Below are 19,353 nucleotides of genomic sequence, written 5' to 3'. Positions count from 1 at the left end.
TTAGAAATCAAATAAAGGAAAGAAAATAAAAGTGAAAATGAAAATATAGGGCAAAGATGAAGAAAGATACCAGGAAAATACATATCGTCAGCAGTCTGTTTGAGTAAGGTGAGTCAGGCTCTCTCTGGTATCGTATTGAAAACCGATGCTAGCATAGTAGAGGTGGTCTTGTTTCGCCTATGAAGTCGACTGTTCTCTGCATATGTCTAACATGGCGAGCAGTTTCGCGGCTCACTCTTAAGGCTTCAGTAGTTGTTCTAAGAGCTTGCTTATCTAATGTATCTCCATTCTCGAGTTGCTCTTGGGGCTAGTCTGGAAGTTCTACTCTAAGTGGTTCCTCTCTAAAGTGTTCTTGTTCCTCTTCTAGCTCTTCTTCTTCTTCTTGTTCGTGGTGTTCCTCAACACCATAACCTTGAAAGGCTGAGAAAAACGTTTTAAATATTGGAGCTTTAAGTTACATATGCTCCTCATCTCTGGGTATTTCTACTCTAGACCTCTAACACAGCAAAGTGATAAGACTAGGGTGTCCAAGGCTACCCGTAGTAGAGTAACGTCCACGTTGTCTAATAGAAGCATGAATAACCCTCTCGATATATATGGACATACCCTGAATAAGACAGTAAAGGAGCTTAACTCTATCTCTTGTAACGTCGATTAATCTGAGTACATGTATTAATCTGGAGCAAATGAAAGCATGTTAAATTTGTCCTATAACAAACATGTTTGTTAATCTAAACCAAACAACAACACCACTAGAACATGTCCACTAAGCATCTTGCCCACAGAGGGCCTGTATGATTTCCTGTTCATCTAACGATTGAGACAAAAAACGTCCATACTCATCATTGAATTGAGTCAATTCGAAGATTTCATTTATTCTAGAGGAAGAGAATGAGACTCTAACGCCTCTCACCAATGAGACATCTTTGTCAACGTCAATGTTGGTGTAAGACTCCCTCACTATATAGAAACCACGACCTCACTAGGATTGGCTGCTAAAGTTTCCCATCCTGTTTTCCGTATTTCAGAAGTGATTTGAGGATAGAAATTAGGCTCTAAAGCTAAGGCCTTTTTTGGTACTAAATTCCTAAGGGCCACCACCTAATGGTACCTACTCTCAGCTCCTTCAGAAGAAAATCTAGGATTGTTAATCTCGGGTTGTGGAGGAGAATTCCTACCACTAGTGCTAGCAATGTTCTTCCTCTTTTCCACCTTAGGACCCATGAAGATTTTTCTAAAGAAAAGCTCACAAAAATTTGGGATTAACATAAGGGAATCTAAACAAACTCTTCTAAAATAATCTCTCAACAAAGAATCACACCACTACTCAATTTTGGAACTCGAAAACAGAAAAATCCCAAGCATTTTATTTCTAGACTATCTAAAATTCAACAAAATCTATCACAACTCAATTTTCATTTAAGCAAAAAAATCATCCATCAAGCATACTCAATTACAGTTAAGATAATCATTAAAGAATTCAAGGAAAACAAAGTGTGTTACCTTAGATTGACGAAGAGATCTTGCTTAAGGAGAAAAAGCCCTAGAAAACACTTTTGAGAGAAAAACCCAAAATTTCTAGGTAGAAATCTTTGAAAGGTGAAAGAAAGATGGAGTTTTTAGTGAAGAAAAGGCAAGGGTTTTGAGTTTAAAGGTGAAAATCGGTGAGGGGTGGGTGAAACTTTGAGAGAAAATGGTTTGGAGAAGAAGAATTATGTTTTGGGTATCCTTCGAAATGCAAAATTTGTGTTGAAAACGCAATTCTGTCTCACAGGGTCGCGACGCTACTTACACAATATTGTGACATTGTGCCCTAATTTTTATTTTTTTAAATTGAAGTTGAAATTGAGACTAACTTAACTTCATTAAAAACTAAAATTAAAACCCAAATCTAAAATTAAACTAATTCTAAAAATTAATCCTAAAATTTAAAACTAGGCAAATTAAATTTTTTTTTTTATTTTTGACACTCGGCTACCTCTAAGAAGGACAAATTTTTAACGTCAATTGCTCAATGCGACCTGTCTTTTTCGTTTTCAAGGTACATAGAAATTTTTATACTTTTCTGGTCCTCTCTTAGATGAATCTATATAGCCTAGAAGGGCTATAAGAGTACTCATCTTTTGATGAGAACCAAACAAGTTGAATTTTGTTTTTCTAATTTTTGGCAAAAAAAAAAAGAAAAAGAAAGAATAAAAAAACTCAAGTGACCCAAAAGAGTCGAAACAAAGAAAGACTCAACAACATATCTAACTCATAAGGATAACATGAATAGTAGTAAACAAATATAAGAGATGCCAGAAGGAATAAAAGAACGAGGTTTGGCAACCTTAAACTCTATTACCTAAGACTCCTCGATATAATGTTGTGACTCATACTCTACCTTACTGACTTGTTTTTGGTATGACGGGGAATAAATATCTTCTTTGTCAGTCGATTGGGAGAATTCCTCAAATGTGTCAATCTCGATGCAATAGACAATGGAAGGCTCTGAACGACTTTCCAGTATAAGCCTGGGATGTGCAAGTTGAGGAATAAACTTTACTTCAACAAGCATGGGGGGTTGAGTCTCTATGTGAGATTCAATAGATTCCTGTACATACTGAAAAGAAGCATTAGCAAATTCACACATAATAGAATCCAAAGTCTTACCTTAACCTATACTCTGAGGAACCAGGTGCTCGGCATTATGGTCGATGTAAGCAATTTCACTGCAAGGTTTAGTATGACTAGAAGATTGTCGACCCAAGACTCTTCTAGTCTCCCTACTTATTCAGCAATCTGAGCAAAGAGGTTACTCAAATTACTAAATTAAATTTTAAGTTCAGTTAAAAACTAAAGCTATCTTGTTGGAGACTGGAGGATTCTTGTTGACTAAGAGAAGACTCCTGCACAATCTCACAAGAATTGTTAGAAAGCTCCTTATCTAATTCTTTTAGAGAAATACCTGAATTGGAGGAATAGGCATGTATCGACATCGGTGTTTGGCTAGGTATCTCCTAAGAAGGATAATGTTCGCGTACAGGACCACATGAAACCTATGTTTGCCTAATAGTCAAATCTTGAACAAAAGTGGTTAGTTGAAAAACTTAACTTTTAAGTTCATTTATTTCTCTTACCTCACGTTCTTCCTTATGTTGAGTTGCTTGTTGATAACTTGTAGAAATAAAAGTTATTTATGCTGCTTTATTTAGATATTGAGGGTAAAAGAGAGAAAATATGCATCGATTGTATGAAAATTGACTAAGAAATACAAGAATTATAAATTATCGCCAATACACCCACTGACACCATCGTGATGGTAGAAAATGATATTTCAAGTCTATTTTATAGGAAATTAAGTCACCGATTGCGATCAAGGCTCAAAGAGGAGAAACTGAACAATGCATTTCCATCACATTGCGCCTGTCAATCAATAATGAAGAAATGATCAATGCGATGGTGGCACATACGATAGTCGATCCAGAGTTGAACTTCAATCGCATGCGGTAATAAAAAACAACACCACATGTGAGCACACGATCGAAAGATGCAAATGAGCAACGCAATTGTGGAGGATTAAGACATGTGTACAATTAACCGTTGTGCATTATTGACGGGATTGATTGCATAACAGAAGGAATATTTATTCCACCATTTCTGGAATTTCCATAATAATAAAGTGGGACCACACAGCAGAGAGTCAAAGCCTTCATCTATAAATACCCTCAGAGAATTCACTGAAAAATATACTTGATACGGGGCTATTTTGATACTTATATTGAGAGAGAGGCTTATCTGAATGTTGATCGAAGAAGATCCGGGAAGATTAAAGAGACAAGGCCGATAGGTGAGTCTCAGTACAATTCTGCCAAATCCCCACCGTGAAGCTCTGTACCTAGATCCCTTCTATCGGTTGAGCAAGCCTGAGAGGGAAGTTCATCCTTCCATTCACTTCATACACCAGCGAGCAATTCTCCATCCAGATCTGTGTAAGGACGTTGGCACTCTTCTGTATTTGTTTCTAACTCTTGTTCATCAATTGTATCTTATTTTCTTAATCTCTATCGTTCACATCATGTATCAGACGCTTGATTATATAATTAAATGTCATGATCATTTTCATCTTCATCTTTCTATCCATTTCTGTTCCTCCATAAATCGCTTTATCCACGATGTCTTCTTAATCCCTTGGTTAAACAAGTTAATTAATCTGTGTTAAAGAAATAAAGATGTTTAGCTAAAACATGCTAGACGACATCTTCACTTGTGAGAGCAGAAGTGAAGATCCATTCTGATCTGTCGAGAGAAGGTTAGAAGAATGCGTTAACTAAAGCGAGAAGTACTTCCAGAGATGGAAGAACCTTACATTCATTACATTCATCCCTGTTTCACCACAGAGATGTGGGAAACGCGGTCGATCATCGAGAGGTGTATGCCAAAGGAAAGCAGAACCTTACTTGTATCTTTAACACAATTAATGAACTTGCGATTTTTGTACTAATTATCTTTTCTTTTTCTGCTTCGTACATAAAGCCTTGCCACCGCATAACACAATTCTTTGTATAATCTTCACAGTCAGTCACAATCTCGATATCATGTATCATGTATCTTGTATCATGTTAGCTTAGGTTTATTTTATCGCACTTTATTTTCTCGCATCCTTACTTTACTGCACAACTTTACTTTATCGCATGTACAAACCTCAATCTTTTATTAATTGAAAAAACTCTGGTCGCATATATCACGAATGTAACACATTAACCTAAAACAATCCCTGTGTTCGACCTCGGATCACACTGAGAAACTTGTGGTGGAATTATACTTGGTTCCAACGCAAGGAAACTTATGACAACGCATAGCATACTACAAGAACATTCAGTAATAACGCATATCTAGAAGTAGTATCGCATAAAGAAAGTGTGTCTGAATAAGCATAACACAGCATCCACATTCCATTTCCATCCCAAGTTGTCAGGTTTATGGTAACATGAGCTTGTACGATCCATCATTCATCATCATCCATATGCCTATTTAGAACCAATCATCCATGCGTTGTATGACATAATATAAGATCAAATTTTATGCATCAACACTTGTCTCGAAAGAAGTGCATAAAAGATATTCATATCTGCCATATTAAAACAAATGACTCCAAGAAAAGAAAAATACTTTTGGTGTTTTTAAAGTTTACAAGTTGATTTTAACTAAGAAAGAGATTAAATGGCTTAGCCTTCCCCAGCAATGACGCCATTTTCTTCGTGCTTGAAATCGATGTCATTAATTCAACTCCAAACCAAAACAAAAATATTTATAAATCACCTAAACCTACATCTTGTACTAATAAGTAGTATAAGTGGCAAGTACGGGGTCGATCCACAGGGAAGGCTTATTTCTAATTTTTTCTTAAGTTAAATTCAACTATAAAAGTGATAAAAATAGGGGTTTGGGTAAAACAAGAAACATAAATGAAATTAAAAGAAAGAGAATAAATGTAAACAAAGTTTGGTCAATCTCATTTCTAGTTCAAGTGAGACATTCAATGCGATTTTATCATTGATTTCTATGAATTATTATGCAATCCAATTATGTACACAACTACTCGCTTGACTCGATTAAGCTAACTGGTGACGTAAAATTAGTGGACGTAATTATGCGATGCATGTCTTAAGTTATGCGTTGGTTCTCATGCGTCGACGGTCATGCGTTGGACTATGCAATATGCGATCACGAATGTATGTGAAGACCATGCGTTCCCGTCACAATTTTTCTTGCGTTCTCGCCAAGTATAACGAGAACGCAAGTTTCTCGAGTGATTCGAGGTTGAAATCAGGGACTCGTAGCTAAATGTATGTGGTGATGTGTTTGCGGCAGATAAATTAAAGAATGATGGGGGTTATAAGCTATAAAATACTCCTACTCCTAACTAACAGACAAAGTAGTAGGAATATGACTGAGAGGTAGAGACACGCCAATGGTTGACGCGTAGTAAAATGCATGGAAAAATAGATGAAAATGTGAGGATGTCTTCACTGCAACACTAAGCTTGACCGCAAGGGCAACCCCAGTCAGCACAAGCTATATGATCATGATACACACACTTGTGCCTAATTTTAGAACGCATGCGATGTATATGCGATAGTGTCGAGAGGCCTTATTCCTAAGTCTCTATTCCTGCTCATGTTCTCCCACATATAAACAAGATGACCACATAGCACCATATCCTATTTCTGGATGCATGCAATATCCTATTCGTAGGGTGCATACACTGTGTAATAGCAAATGGAGCTTATTCCTAAGTTCCCTATTCTTGCTTATGCGATCCAATCCGCTCTCTCGAGACTTAGATTTCGTTTTTAGACTACTCTCTCAAGTATGCCTAAATGATGAATAATGCGCTCATAAGACAAGGTAATCGCATAAACCTGGCTGACGTAAGATTATTCCTATCTCTAGTGAACACTTGCTTACATTGCTTAATGCGACCAACCACTTACCCTCCCGAGCAGTTAGTTGTTGTTGATTCTACTCATAAACAAGCATTGTGTCCGCTTATAGACAAGCATTGCTACAGCTTCACACTAAGCAAATAAGGTTTTCTCACAACACTCACGCAACGCATACCTCCCGGTGGTTTGTTACACGCTTTATATTCCTATGCCGCATGATTAAGTATGCGATACTCTAGCAATCTAACTCAATGATGCAATGAAAATTAAGGATGCTAAGTAAATGAAGATGGAGATGGAGTCGATGGAAAATATAGAAATGTATTGTTCACAAAATGTATTAATTTCTTAAGCCAAAATGTAATACAATACAAGGAAAGAAGAGAAATGGAATGACCAGCTGGAAGCAATGTCTTGCTTCCAACAGATGTGTGTCAAGGCTGCTGGTGGTGCCATGGATGGGCCATGGAGCAGACTCTCTCAAGCTCTAACTCCGACAAAGGCTCTGGCCATCACTCAGAATGGATGAAGGAGATGAAGAACTCTTAAGCTATCTACTCACGCTTTGGTCTAGATCACAAGGATCCGCCCTAAGGCAGGGAGCCTCAGGCGAAAAACCTTGGATTCTTTGAAATTCTGCTCATCGGCTTCTATTTATAGAGCTTAATCGACGACAGTATTTATGGACCTGCTTTGAATCTGACACTCGCGGTGCGATGGTTCTTTTCTAAATCTCTGCTGCTAACGGCTTGGGAGGTGAAATGTCAACATCATCTTTTGATACTCCCGAGGTATACGTTCATGTTGCATTCCACCAACCTTGCAGTCACCCTTCTATTATGGTCATCATTATGTAGCCACAATCTCTCTGCGATGACTGCGTTCATTTGGCAGCCGCAACTTCTCTTTGACGACCGCATTCGTTTAATGGCTGCAACTTCTATGTGATGGACGCATGCGGTTGATGGCCGCAACATCCATGCATCAAATGTATGTGTTCGCCTCTACGATGGAGAGATTCCCCGCATGCGATCGTCTTTGCGATAGCCCGACTTCCACGTATGCATCCGCTTCCTGCGTTAGCTACAAAGATAAACAATTGAACGTATGATAACGCATTATAGTGGGTTAGCCGAGATTCTTAATGCTGATAGGTGCAAACTCGTTTTCTCATGAATTCCTAACATATTCACCGCATATTCTACTTAACAGCCCTCATAATTCTAAATAAAAAGTCTAAGATGACGTGCATTTCTGCCCGTGATCACTAACCTCTACAATGGTGGATAGCTAGCAAAAATCTAATCAAGAAAGCGTTCTAAACATTGATTAAAGTTCGTAGACCTAACTTTAATCAACCTATATGTTTCTAATCCTATTGGGTTCAATAGCATCTATATAGAATAGAAAACATATATATTAAGTTCGAGAATTCAGTTGTGTCAACTAATCGTCAAGATAGCCATATTCAATTAATTGAATTTATCTTTGAATCTAGCAATTAATGTATTCTAGGAATAGCCATCAAATACAAAATTAACTATTGCCACTTAATAGATCTTAGCTAGACATTCTTATATATGAATACATTCAAGCAACATATTCAAGCAAGATTGTAGCAAAACTAAGAATCTTGGCTATACATGCTCAAAAGATAAAGATCCCTAAACATGCTTTTAGAACTTTAGATTGGTTCAAATAAGCATATATTCATATTGCAATTAGTTAATGAAATGTAGAAAACTCAAGAAATGTACAAAAAATCCTTGAACTAGAGATAAAATTGAAGAAATTACTTCATAAATTCATTGACAAATCCATGAAGAGGTTTCATAAATTGTTTATAAATCTAAAAAAATAAATGAAAACCTAACCTAATTGGAACAGAATTACCAAGGAGATGAATTGATTTTGAGAAAAATTCTGCCTCTCTCTCTAAAAATGAAAGAAAACCTTTTATATTTGCAGGTATAGCGCTGTGACGCTATGGATGTGTTGCAACGCTAATTCGTAAAAAAATACAAGAAGCGTTGGGTGAGGGTTGAGACATTTGGCTGATGCTGGGTTGCGCAAGGCAAGCGCGAGTGCCCGACCATTTCCGTCAATCTCCGAAGCGTTGTGACACTCCTTGAGAGTGTTGCAACGCTGTCCTATTGTGCAACAATGTGATGCTTTCTGTCTTTAAACGTTGCTCAACGCTTCTGAGAGGGTCGTGATGCTGCTTTTGATGGCATTTTGGTAAATATTTGACTTTCTTCAATTTTGTTGATTTTTTTGTTCTTCTTGATCCTTTTTAGTCCAAACTTCTTGTAATGACTACTAATTACTCCTGTGACTATTTTACCTATAAAATTGACATGTTAAGCAAAAAATGAAAGTAGATTCGAAGGAATTATCATAGAAAATATAGCTCTTTTAAGACCTATCACACATATAGGTAAAGTGTTTTCTTCTAAACCATTTAGAAGTCCACTTTTCACCAACCTCTCGATTCGATTAAGATTAATATGATCTAACCTTAGATGCCAAAGGTAGACATTTTATTTAGGAGAAACTCTTGGTCTTTTAGCAGTGGTTGTCATTTTAAACATTTCAGTATTTAGGATATCCTTTTGTAACTAATGGCCTTAGTACGTACAAGTTACTTTTTATTGAACCAAAGCCTATCTCCATTCTATTCTTAAAAATAAATACTTTATTTTCAGAGAAGGATAGAAAATACTTTTGTTCAATCAAACAAGAAACAAAGATTAAGTTTCTCTTGATATTAGGAACTACGTATATGTCATCTAATGACATAAATCTTTTCTTGTACATATGAGTTTGTCTATGACAATAGCTAAAACAACCTCACTAGTACCAACTCGAAGAATCATCTCTCCAGCTACTAACTATCTCCAAGAATTAAATCCTTGATAAGAAGAACATACGTGATTAGTAGCCCCTAAATTAATTATCCAGGCAGAATCATCATTCTCTACTAAGCACATCCCCAAGACAAGTAAATCAAATTTACCAGTTGGGTTTTATGCCCTAAAACTCGTATATAGTGAACGTAATTAATTGACTGTCATCAATATGTTGGGTTACGTCCTAAAACTCGAGTTTGTAAACTTTAAACATATTTATATTTACAATAAAGATGTTATTGAGAGTATTTCAATAAAGTTGTTATTGAATATATTAACTGCATTTACAGATTCATAATTCCAATAAACTAATGAACCTTTGACTATAACATGAATACTTAAACTTTATGTAAAGACATAAAAGTGGATCAGCGTGGAAAAGGGAGAGAGGAAAAATAAATATGCGTGCATCTTATGATATGCATCGATTTCCATGTGTCGATGGTCATGCGTTGAACTAGAAAATATACAATATGCGTTCAAGCATGTATGCGATGACCATACGTTCCTGCCACAAGTTTTCTTGCTTTCTCGTCAAGTATAACGAGAACGCAAGTTTCTCGGGATGATCCGAGGTCGAACACAAGGACTTGTAACTCAATGATGTTTGTGAAGTAATGCGTCTGAGGCGAAGAACAAAAGTAAAAAGACAGAAATTAAAGGATTATGCGCTACTTCTACTCCTAACTAAACAGATTGAGCAATGGAAGTTTAACTATGAGAATTGGTAGAGATGTGGCAACTATTAATGCATAATACTATGCATGAAGAAATAAAATTGTGGAGAGGATAAATTCACCGCAGCATTAAGTTTGGTCGCAAGGGTAATCCCAACTCCACACTAACGCATCGCACACCTCTCGGTGGTCAACCTCATGCTTATATCTTTATAATGCATGGTTACATTGAGCTAAGATTATTTCTATCTTTAGGTACATTGCTTACTTTGCTTTAGTGTGTTCCACTATTTACCCTCTCAGGCTGTTTGTTGCAGCTAATAAGCTCATAGACAAGCATTGCTATAGCCTCACACCAAGCAAAGGGGATTAACTCACTATACTCGCACAACGCACACCTCTCGATGAGTTGCTACATGCGTTCTATCTCTAGGCTACACGATTGAGTATGTGATCGCCTTGGATCACTAAACGACGAAGGTAAACGATGACAAAGATGAAGGAGATGAAGAATATGGTATTGAAGGAACTAAAGAAATGAATTGATTACAGAATGTATTAATGTCTTAAGCCAAAATGTAATACAATACAGAGATAAGAAGAAAGATGGAAGGCTAGTTGTAGGCAATCTCTTGCTTCCATCAGATGTTCGTCAAGCCTGTCAGTGGTGCCATGGATGGGTGGTGGAGTAATCTCTCTCGAGCCCTATCTCCGACGAAACTCCGGTCGTCACTTGGAATGGGCTGTGAAGGTGAAGAATCCTCAGAGAAAATCTTGCTCATGCTCTCATCTGTGATCACAAGGATCTGCCTTAAGGCAGAAGCTCAGATGCCTTGAATTTGGGATCTAAGGCTCTATTTATAGAGCTCAGATGCTGACAACATTGATGGTCCCGCTGGAATCACTGCCATTTTTGGCGCGGTAGGTGATGTCAACATCATTTTATTTTTTTTGATACTCTTAAGGTATGCGGTCATGCTTGTTTCTCCCGAAGTACCAACGCATTCCACCCACCTTTCAATCAACCTTCTATCATGGTTATTACACTGTAGCCGCAACATCCATGCGATGAACACATGCGATCAACTTTGCGATGGTCTGGGATTCAACGCATGCGATCGATTCCTATAATAGTTACGAAAATAGACATTTTGACGCAAAATAACGCATAATATTGGGTTAGCGAAGATTTTCAGTACTGATCGACGCAAGCTCACTTTTTACATAAATTCTTAGTATTATCACCGTATATTCTGCTTGTTAGCCCTTATAAATCTAAATAAAAGACTTTAATAGCTTGTATTTCTACCCGCTATCATGGATCAAGTTTTAGTATATAGACAAAAAGGTCTATAAGTATATAGATAGGGTTGGATACCTTATCCTGGGGACATTATGGATGTGACCCATTTTCTATATTGATACAAACGATGTGATCCCAAGAACATTCATGTGGAGACATGTGAATGGGGATGTCCTATGCAAAAGATATTTGTATAATACCGAGCCACGAAATAGTCACTTTTCTTTATAATGACCGTTTACTATTAAAACTAACTATTTCAATTTGATGACCTAAGGTAACTCGATCTGAACCTGAGCTAACTATGAACTTCTGTTTATTCGGGATTATCTTTTAATTTGCACGCGTGAGAGTGACTCAACATCACCGCTCAATAAGTCTCCCATTTTAAGGGTAAGACCGAATAGATAGTTGAAGACATAGTCCTGCAAGATGGAATTCACTCATTACCATTTTAGGGTTAGCAGATAGGTTGTTCCCTTAAGTACTGAGTCCTGGTCTTGAACAAAGGGGCCACGCCCTCTCTATTGCTGAGAAGGACTCAGATTATTGGTAGGCCATAAACCAATTATTCATTAGAGGATTAGTGGAGACTTAAGAAGCAAGATGTATTACAGAGGTTAAATAGTAATTTTGACCTAGCTGTAAATACAAACAACTTGTGAGAGATCGACTTATTGATTATGGTTAAATCAAGTGGACAGAAATATATGTACAGTGATGAGAGTGCAACTATTAAGGTATAGTGGTGTGTCTCGGTAGTTAACGAATATTGACTAATTTAATTAAAGAGTTTAGCTAATTAATCTCAAATCGTTGGAGCTCATGATCTATAGATCCATTAGGTCCCTCTATAAGCTCATAAAATGATTAAACCTTAAAATAGCGTGATGAGAGAATTTAAAATGTTCAAATTTGGTTTAGGGTTTGCATTATTATATTCAATATAATTAACGTTTAATTAAACAATTTTGGAGAGAATAAAATATTTAAATATGATTTAAATATTAATTAAATAAATAATTATTCATGTTTGAATTAGGTGTTTTATTAATTTAATATTTGATATTTAATTATTTAATTAATTAACAACTTATTTATTTAAAATTTGGATTTGTGGAATTCAAAATATAAAATTAATTTAATTTGATTAAATTGTTTTAGTTATAAATAAATAATTTAAATTAAATTAAAATTTCATTATTATTATTTATGAATTTATGAAATTTCATTTAATAATAATATAAATGAAATGGGTGGAAAAAATTGGATTTTCCACTGATTGATACACTTAATCCGCTTATAAAGTGGAAAATTGAGTGTCAATCTTCCATTTAAACATATTACATGTTCAATGTATATATATACTTGATTTATCTAAGAGAAATTAGGCATGCAAATTTGTTTTTTAACAGAAAAAGTTTCTGTCAAAGGTTTCCTCTCAATCTTTTCAAATTCATCCCAAATTCACCTCAATTTGGATCTCACAATCCAATCTAAGGCATGAGATTAGTATAGAAGACTCATGTGGTGATCAACTTAAGAGATTCAAGAAGACGTTTGTGACAGATTGGAATATCAAAGGAATTCTTCAAAGGTTGTTCACTTTAACCCTATTTTCTGAAAGAAACTAAATATGCATGTTAATCCACTAAAATTGATGTAGTTAGAGTGCTTAGTATCCCAATAGCTTCCGTGTGTTGAATGTCAACTATATTACAATAAAGAGTTATTAATGTTATTTCAATAAATGTTATTGATGTGTTGTATTCTATTTTGTCTTATAACCTTAAACCCAATAAACTAACATCCAAGGCTATCATATGAGTCTTAAACAGTATATAAAGACATACAAGGACAATGTTCAAGATACAGCCTAAATGGTCTATAGTATAGGGATAAGGTTAGGTACTAGGGATGACATTCTCCACGAGATTGAGAAATCCCTAGTTTGACCGGGTACGAAGGTCAAACCAGGGATTTAAATCAGGTCATCGCCCCCCGGTCGGGGACAGGGAGAGGATCCCCGCCTCATCCCCAACCCCGAACCCGATCCCTGCTCCTGCCCAGATTTTTTTATAAATGTTAATACACACACACACACACACACACACGCACACACACACACAACACACTTTGTTATGTGTCCTTTCTACGGTATGTGGTATCGAAGGAAGAAGTCTATGTGGATCCTGCGAAGATTGAGGCAGTTACAAGTTGAGTTCACCCAACCACGGTCAGCGAGGTGCGTAGTTTCCTTGGGTTAGTAGGCTACTATAGGCAATTTGTGAAGGATTTTTCTCGCATAGCCACCCATTTGACTCAGTTGACCTGGAAGGGAGCCTCTTTCATTTGGAGTGAGGCTTGTGAGAAGAGTTTCCAAGATCTCAAGCAAAAGTTGATTTCAGCTTCAGTTCTTACAATGTCAGATGGATCAAGTGGTTTCGTTATCTACAATGACGCTTCCAAGAAAGGATTGGGATGCATGCTGATGCAACAAGGTAGAGTGGTTGCTTATGCTTCTTGTCAACTGAAGAATCATGAATAGAATTATCCCACCCACATTTGGAATCGGCAGAAGTGGTTTTCACTCTAAATATCTGAAAGTATTATTTATATGGAGAGAAGATACATATTTTCACCGACCACAAGAGTTTAAAGTACTTCTTTACTCAGAAGAAGTTGAACATAAGGCAACGAAGGTGGTTAGAGCTGGTGAAGGATTATGACTACGAAATTTTGTATCACCCAGGGAAGGTGAATGCAGTGTGATGCGCTATTTTATGCGATGAAATAATGGAAGGAACTGTAGTGATGGAAAATGCGTTGTGCAAACAAGTTTTCTCAGCAGGACCCAAGTATAAATCCTACTGAGTTTTCTGGTAAGCTCAGGGTTGAACTCAAGGACTAAGGAAGACAATATGTGGCAATAATTTTTAGATTACTTTGCGGTAATAAATGATTCAAAGAGTTGGTTGGTTTGTTGTTTACAGTATAAAAAGTATGGGTGGATTTGAGATAAGAGTAGTTATGCGATAGATACACCAAGTGTGCGGCAGAATGGGTTGAGAAGGTCTTTAGCTAGCGTTTCCCGATAATGCGTTTAAACATTGCGATCATGCTACACTTATGCGACAACAAATCATTTTCCAATGCAAATGTGATGGCTCCTAATTTTAGGATGCATGCGATGAATGTGATAGTGTCAATAGAGCTTATTCCTAAGTCTCTACTTATTGCTTATGCGATGATGCAGGATGCACACAAGGACAAGGTGACTGCATGCAATCATAACCTATCTCTAGGATGCATGCGATGCGTTAATAGAAAACAGAGCTTATTCCTAAGCTTATATCTCTTGATTATGCATTTCTAATCTGACTCTCCCGAGCCTAGATTCTAACCTGACTTTTCCAAGCCTAGATTCTATCCTTAGATTACCTTCCCGAGTATCTTTAATGGACGAATGACGCATACATCATACAAGATAATCGCATCGAATGAAGATCCTTAGTTATGCTAGCTAAATGTTTCTCAACCCATTTGACAGATTTAGCTACTCATGCGTAATGTACAAAGAGTGAACAAATATAAAGAGGAAATTTCCATTTCTATAAATAAGTTCAGAGTACAAAATGAAAATGGAAGTAAGGTTAGAGAGTCTGGTAGCAATTCCTTGCTTCCCAAGGTTTTACACTGTTATCTCTATTCAGCTCAAAAGATGTTCTTGCTTCCGCAAGAGTCGGACCTCTCTCTGGTTTCGACGCTTTCGACACTCTTCCAAGTTCAGCAGAACGATCTCTCAGTATAATCTCCCTTCACTCGCTTCCGCCTTCTAAGTAAAAGAAAACTATGAACAGGGCTACTTCTATCTAAAGGGGAAATTATCTAACTGAACTAACTCTTTCACTGAAGGTTGCCTTCGGTATTTATAGAGCTTCAGGGTGAAAGACTTATTCTCTTTTATGAATTCACTGATGGGATGGTATTAATTCTCTGTCTGATGTGTCGAATATTTGTTACCGAAAAGTTGAGTGTACTTTCTATAGTAGGTCGTTAACGGCTTGTCAACTTAATTCGGAATCGACCACCGTCAGTTTTCTGTCCCATCGTGATTTATTACGCTTTTCACCCAGATGCGCCCACCATGATGCGCCCGCTCTATACAACAACCTTCTCAAGCAGCTATTCATGAGCGCAATTTTGATTGCATAGCCTTACGTCAACGCAATCTTTTAATGCTCTCAGACGTTAATTTCTGTGGATCGCATTTCCGCCTTGTGTCAACGCATTTTCTGCACAAAAATATACAAGTTAGTTGTTTTAATGCGATGGATGCATGCAACCGCAATATTGTGAACTTAATGCTTTTAGAAGCAATAATGTATACTTTTATCATCGCAACCCTGCATTGTTTTATAATTTTGCGTTGTAATAATGTGCATTTCTGCCCGTTATCATAGTGACAGATGCTCTAAGTAGAAAGGTAGCCCATTCAGCAGCCCTCGTTACCAGACAGACTCATTTGTGCAAGGATTTGGAGTGGGCCGAGATTCCAGTAGCAGTGGGGAAAGTCATGGCACAGTACACGGAGTTGTCAATGCAATCGAGTCTAAGGTAGAGAATTATTGATGTGCAAAGGTATTACCTTATCTGGAGGAGAAAGTTCAAAAGGTGAAGTCATGCCAGGATGTGGAATTCTTTGTATTAGAAAAAGGTGATCGCCTCTATCAAGGACGTTTGTGCGTGTCGGCGAATAGTGGCATTAAGAATGAGCTATTGCCATAGGCTCACAATTCCCTGTTTTCAATTCATCCTGGTAGAACCAAGATGTACCAGGACTTAAAGCGTTACTACTGGTGGAATGACATGAAAAGAGAGATAGCTGAGTTCGTTAGTAAGTGCCTAACCCTAAGACAGAAGACCACAGGCTTGTTACAGCCATTGAGTGTGCCAGAATGGAAATGCGAGCACGTATCTATAGACTTCATTGTGAGGCTTCCCCGAACAGCAAAATGTTTCACCATGATTTAGATTATAATAGACAGACTCATTAAGCTAGAACACTTCATATCAGGGAAGCCTATTTTCTCAATAAACAAGTGGGCACAAATATATATATATATATATATATATATATATGAAAGAAATAGTGAGATTGTACGGGGTGCCTGTGTCCATTATGTCAGATAGAGACACCCGTTTCATATCCAACTTCTGGAAGAGTCTGCAGACAGCATTGGGAACTTAGTTGGATTTCAGTACAACATTTCACCCACAGACTGATGGGCAGACATAACGTTTGAATAAGATATTAGAAGATCTGTTACGCGCTTGTGCAATATAGTTTTTAGGAAGCTAGGATGCTACCTACATTTGATGGAATTTGCTTACAATAACAACTACTAGTCTACTATTGGAATGTCACCATTTGAGGCCCTTTATGGGAAGAGCTGCATGTCTCTTGTGTGTTGGGATGAAGTAGGAGAGAGGAAGTTGCTAGGACTTGAGCTAGTGCAAACCACGAATGAGGCAATACAGAAGATCAAGACTCGTATGCAAACAACTCAGAGTAGAAAAAAAAGTTATCTCGATGTGAGATGTAAGGACCTAGAATTTGAGACGAGTGATAAGCTATTCCTAAAAGTGGCACCTACGAAGGGTGTTTTGAGGTTTGAAATGAGAGGAAAACTGAGTCCAAGATTTATTGGGCCTTTCGAGGTCCTAAAACGGATTAGCCCTGTAGCTTACCGTTTGGCGTTGCCTCCATCACTTTCTTCAGTTCATAATGTCTTCCATGTTTCGATGCTGAGAAAGTATGTGACAGATCCATCCCATGTAGTTGACTTCGAGCCATTGCAGTTGAATGACAACTTGAGCTACGAGGAGATGCCCGTAGAAATTCTCGCTAGAGAGGTAAAGACTTTGCATCGCAGGAAAAATGCATTTGTGAAAGTCCTGTGGCAGAATCACCAGCTCAAGGAGGCTACTTGGGAGCGATATGATGAGATGAGAGCCCAGTACCCGAAGCTGTTTCAGGAGTAAACTTTCGAGGATGAAAGTTCTTTAATGAGGGAAGAATGTAACTTCCTGAATTTTTGTCGTAATGTAATTTCCGTATTTTGTAATATTTGAGATTATTTTGTAATTTTGAAAATTTAATTGGATTACTAAAATTTAATTACTGAGTAAGAGGTGTTTCGATTTAATGGTTTAATCGGGGAGAAATTTTAGAAATTGGACTTTTCATGGTACATAATTAAATTTGAGATTAATGTCAGGAATTGATTTCAAATTGGAAAGGAAAGGGTTGCTTTTGGAGATTTTGGGGGAAAGGAATTTAATAAAATGAAATGAAATAGGAAAGAATAAAATAAAGTAAATATTTTATTATAATAGTTTATATTATTTTTTCTTTTCTTTTATTTTTATTTTTTTCTTCTTTTTATTTCCCTTTCTCTTTGTCGTCCCCCTTCACGCTCTCTTCCTCCCGAGACCCCTCTCGTGTTCCTCCTCGTCACTCGCAAGCTACCGCCTCCCCTTCACCCTCCTCCGCCCAGTCATCCGAGCCGCGCAACCCACCGTCGGATCCAATCGACCGCCTCTCTCGCACCGCGAAAGTCACCGCCGCCCCTGGAGACCCTTCGTTCCCTTTCAAAGCCAGCTTTCATCCGTGCCAAGCCCTGCTCCACGCGACGCCCCTCGCCGTTTGTGGTGTGCAGCTGCGCCACCGTGAGCCGCCCAGCCTCGCCAGCTCTCCATACCTGTCTGGTTCACGTAGAGGTTGCTATCGCCGTCGATTGCCTCTCCGACCTGCCACGCCCACCAATTTTCGCCAGTCAATCATTGCTGCATTGGTTTTCGTCGGACTTTTAGAGTTAGATAAGATCTATTTTTTGTGGATCGAGGTTCTTGAAGGATTTTGACGCTCATCGGTTACTGAACTGAATGTTGGCTTTTTTTCTTTGAAGGTCCCAAGTAGTCGTTAGTTGGAATTAGAATCTGCTTAATAGGAGATTTTGGAGATTGAAATGTTAGGTGTGTTGTTGATCAAGTTTCGTTGGGTAAGTTTTAGATATTTTGGAATTGGGTCTAAGATTTCACAATTATTGTTGGACTGAAATTTAATGGTTGTATTCATATGCTAGGGTCGTTACTTCAAGTCACTGTCATCGTTTGGTTGTCTGATTTTATCTGTGGATTTTCGATTAAGATAAGTAATCTTACTACTGGAACTGCCCACGTGCCAGACAATGTAGTTATGATTTACTGAGGATTTGATGATAGTTTGATATTTATGTATGCCTTGCTAATATGAGGATTTAAAAGACTAAGTGCGCATAGAGATATTCGAATGCTAGCATGATTTGAGTATATATTATTCTATGAGATTCTATTTGATATGAGGATGGTGAGATGTATATGTATGTTATGGGACTATGATGACGAGATGTATATGTATGTTATAGAACTATGATGATGAAGTGTATATGAATATTATGGAATCATGTTACGATACTTGTAATGCTGTAATCGTGATAGTATCCTGTTAGTTAGATGCCCACTAGAGGTTGTGTGTTCTTTGGGATTTACTAGAGGTGGTGCTTTCCTTTGAGATTCACCAGAGGTTGTGTTTCCTTCGAGATTCCCTAGAAGTGGTGTTTTCTTCGGGATTCACCAGAGGTTATGGGTCTTACTAGAGGTAGTGGGTATACTTAACTACAATAGGATAAAATTCAGTTATTAATGCATGTATGTATCCCATGAGGACTAGGAGAGTGCTTACGCTCCACCAAAGGTAGGCATCTAGAGGACATAAATGTCTAGCTTGACTTCAGTAGTGAGGTTACTTACTGAGTATTTTATACTCATTCTTTCTCATGTTGATGTTTCAGGTAAGAGTAGGGACGTGTCGGCGAATAACAAGCGAAATCCATGATCGAGTCACTGGGGACCAGTTTTATGCTTCCACTCATGATATTTAGATTTCTTTTCATGTTTTTCAACTCTCAGTTTTGATGTTTGAAATTTACTGT

General features: G+C 37.5%; 1 long non-coding RNA gene across 1 annotated transcript; it reads left to right on the top strand.

Moving 5' to 3' along the window:
- Positions 1-17,776: 17,776 nt before the first annotated feature.
- LOC120093032 lies at positions 17,777-19,184 on the top strand. The gene is made up of 3 exons (XR_005486253.1): positions 17,777-18,194; positions 18,289-18,381; positions 18,466-19,184. It is a non-coding gene; the product is annotated as an uncharacterized LOC120093032 (long non-coding RNA).
- The last annotated feature ends 169 nt before the right edge of the window (positions 19,185-19,353 follow it).

The sequence above is a fragment of the Benincasa hispida genome, chromosome 1, assembly GCF_009727055.1.
Source record: "Benincasa hispida cultivar B227 chromosome 1, ASM972705v1, whole genome shotgun sequence".
NCBI classification, from domain to species: Eukaryota; Viridiplantae; Streptophyta; class Magnoliopsida; order Cucurbitales; family Cucurbitaceae; genus Benincasa; species Benincasa hispida.
Note: the sequence above shows the minus strand (reverse complement) of the source record. Positions and strands in the feature narration are given on the sequence as shown.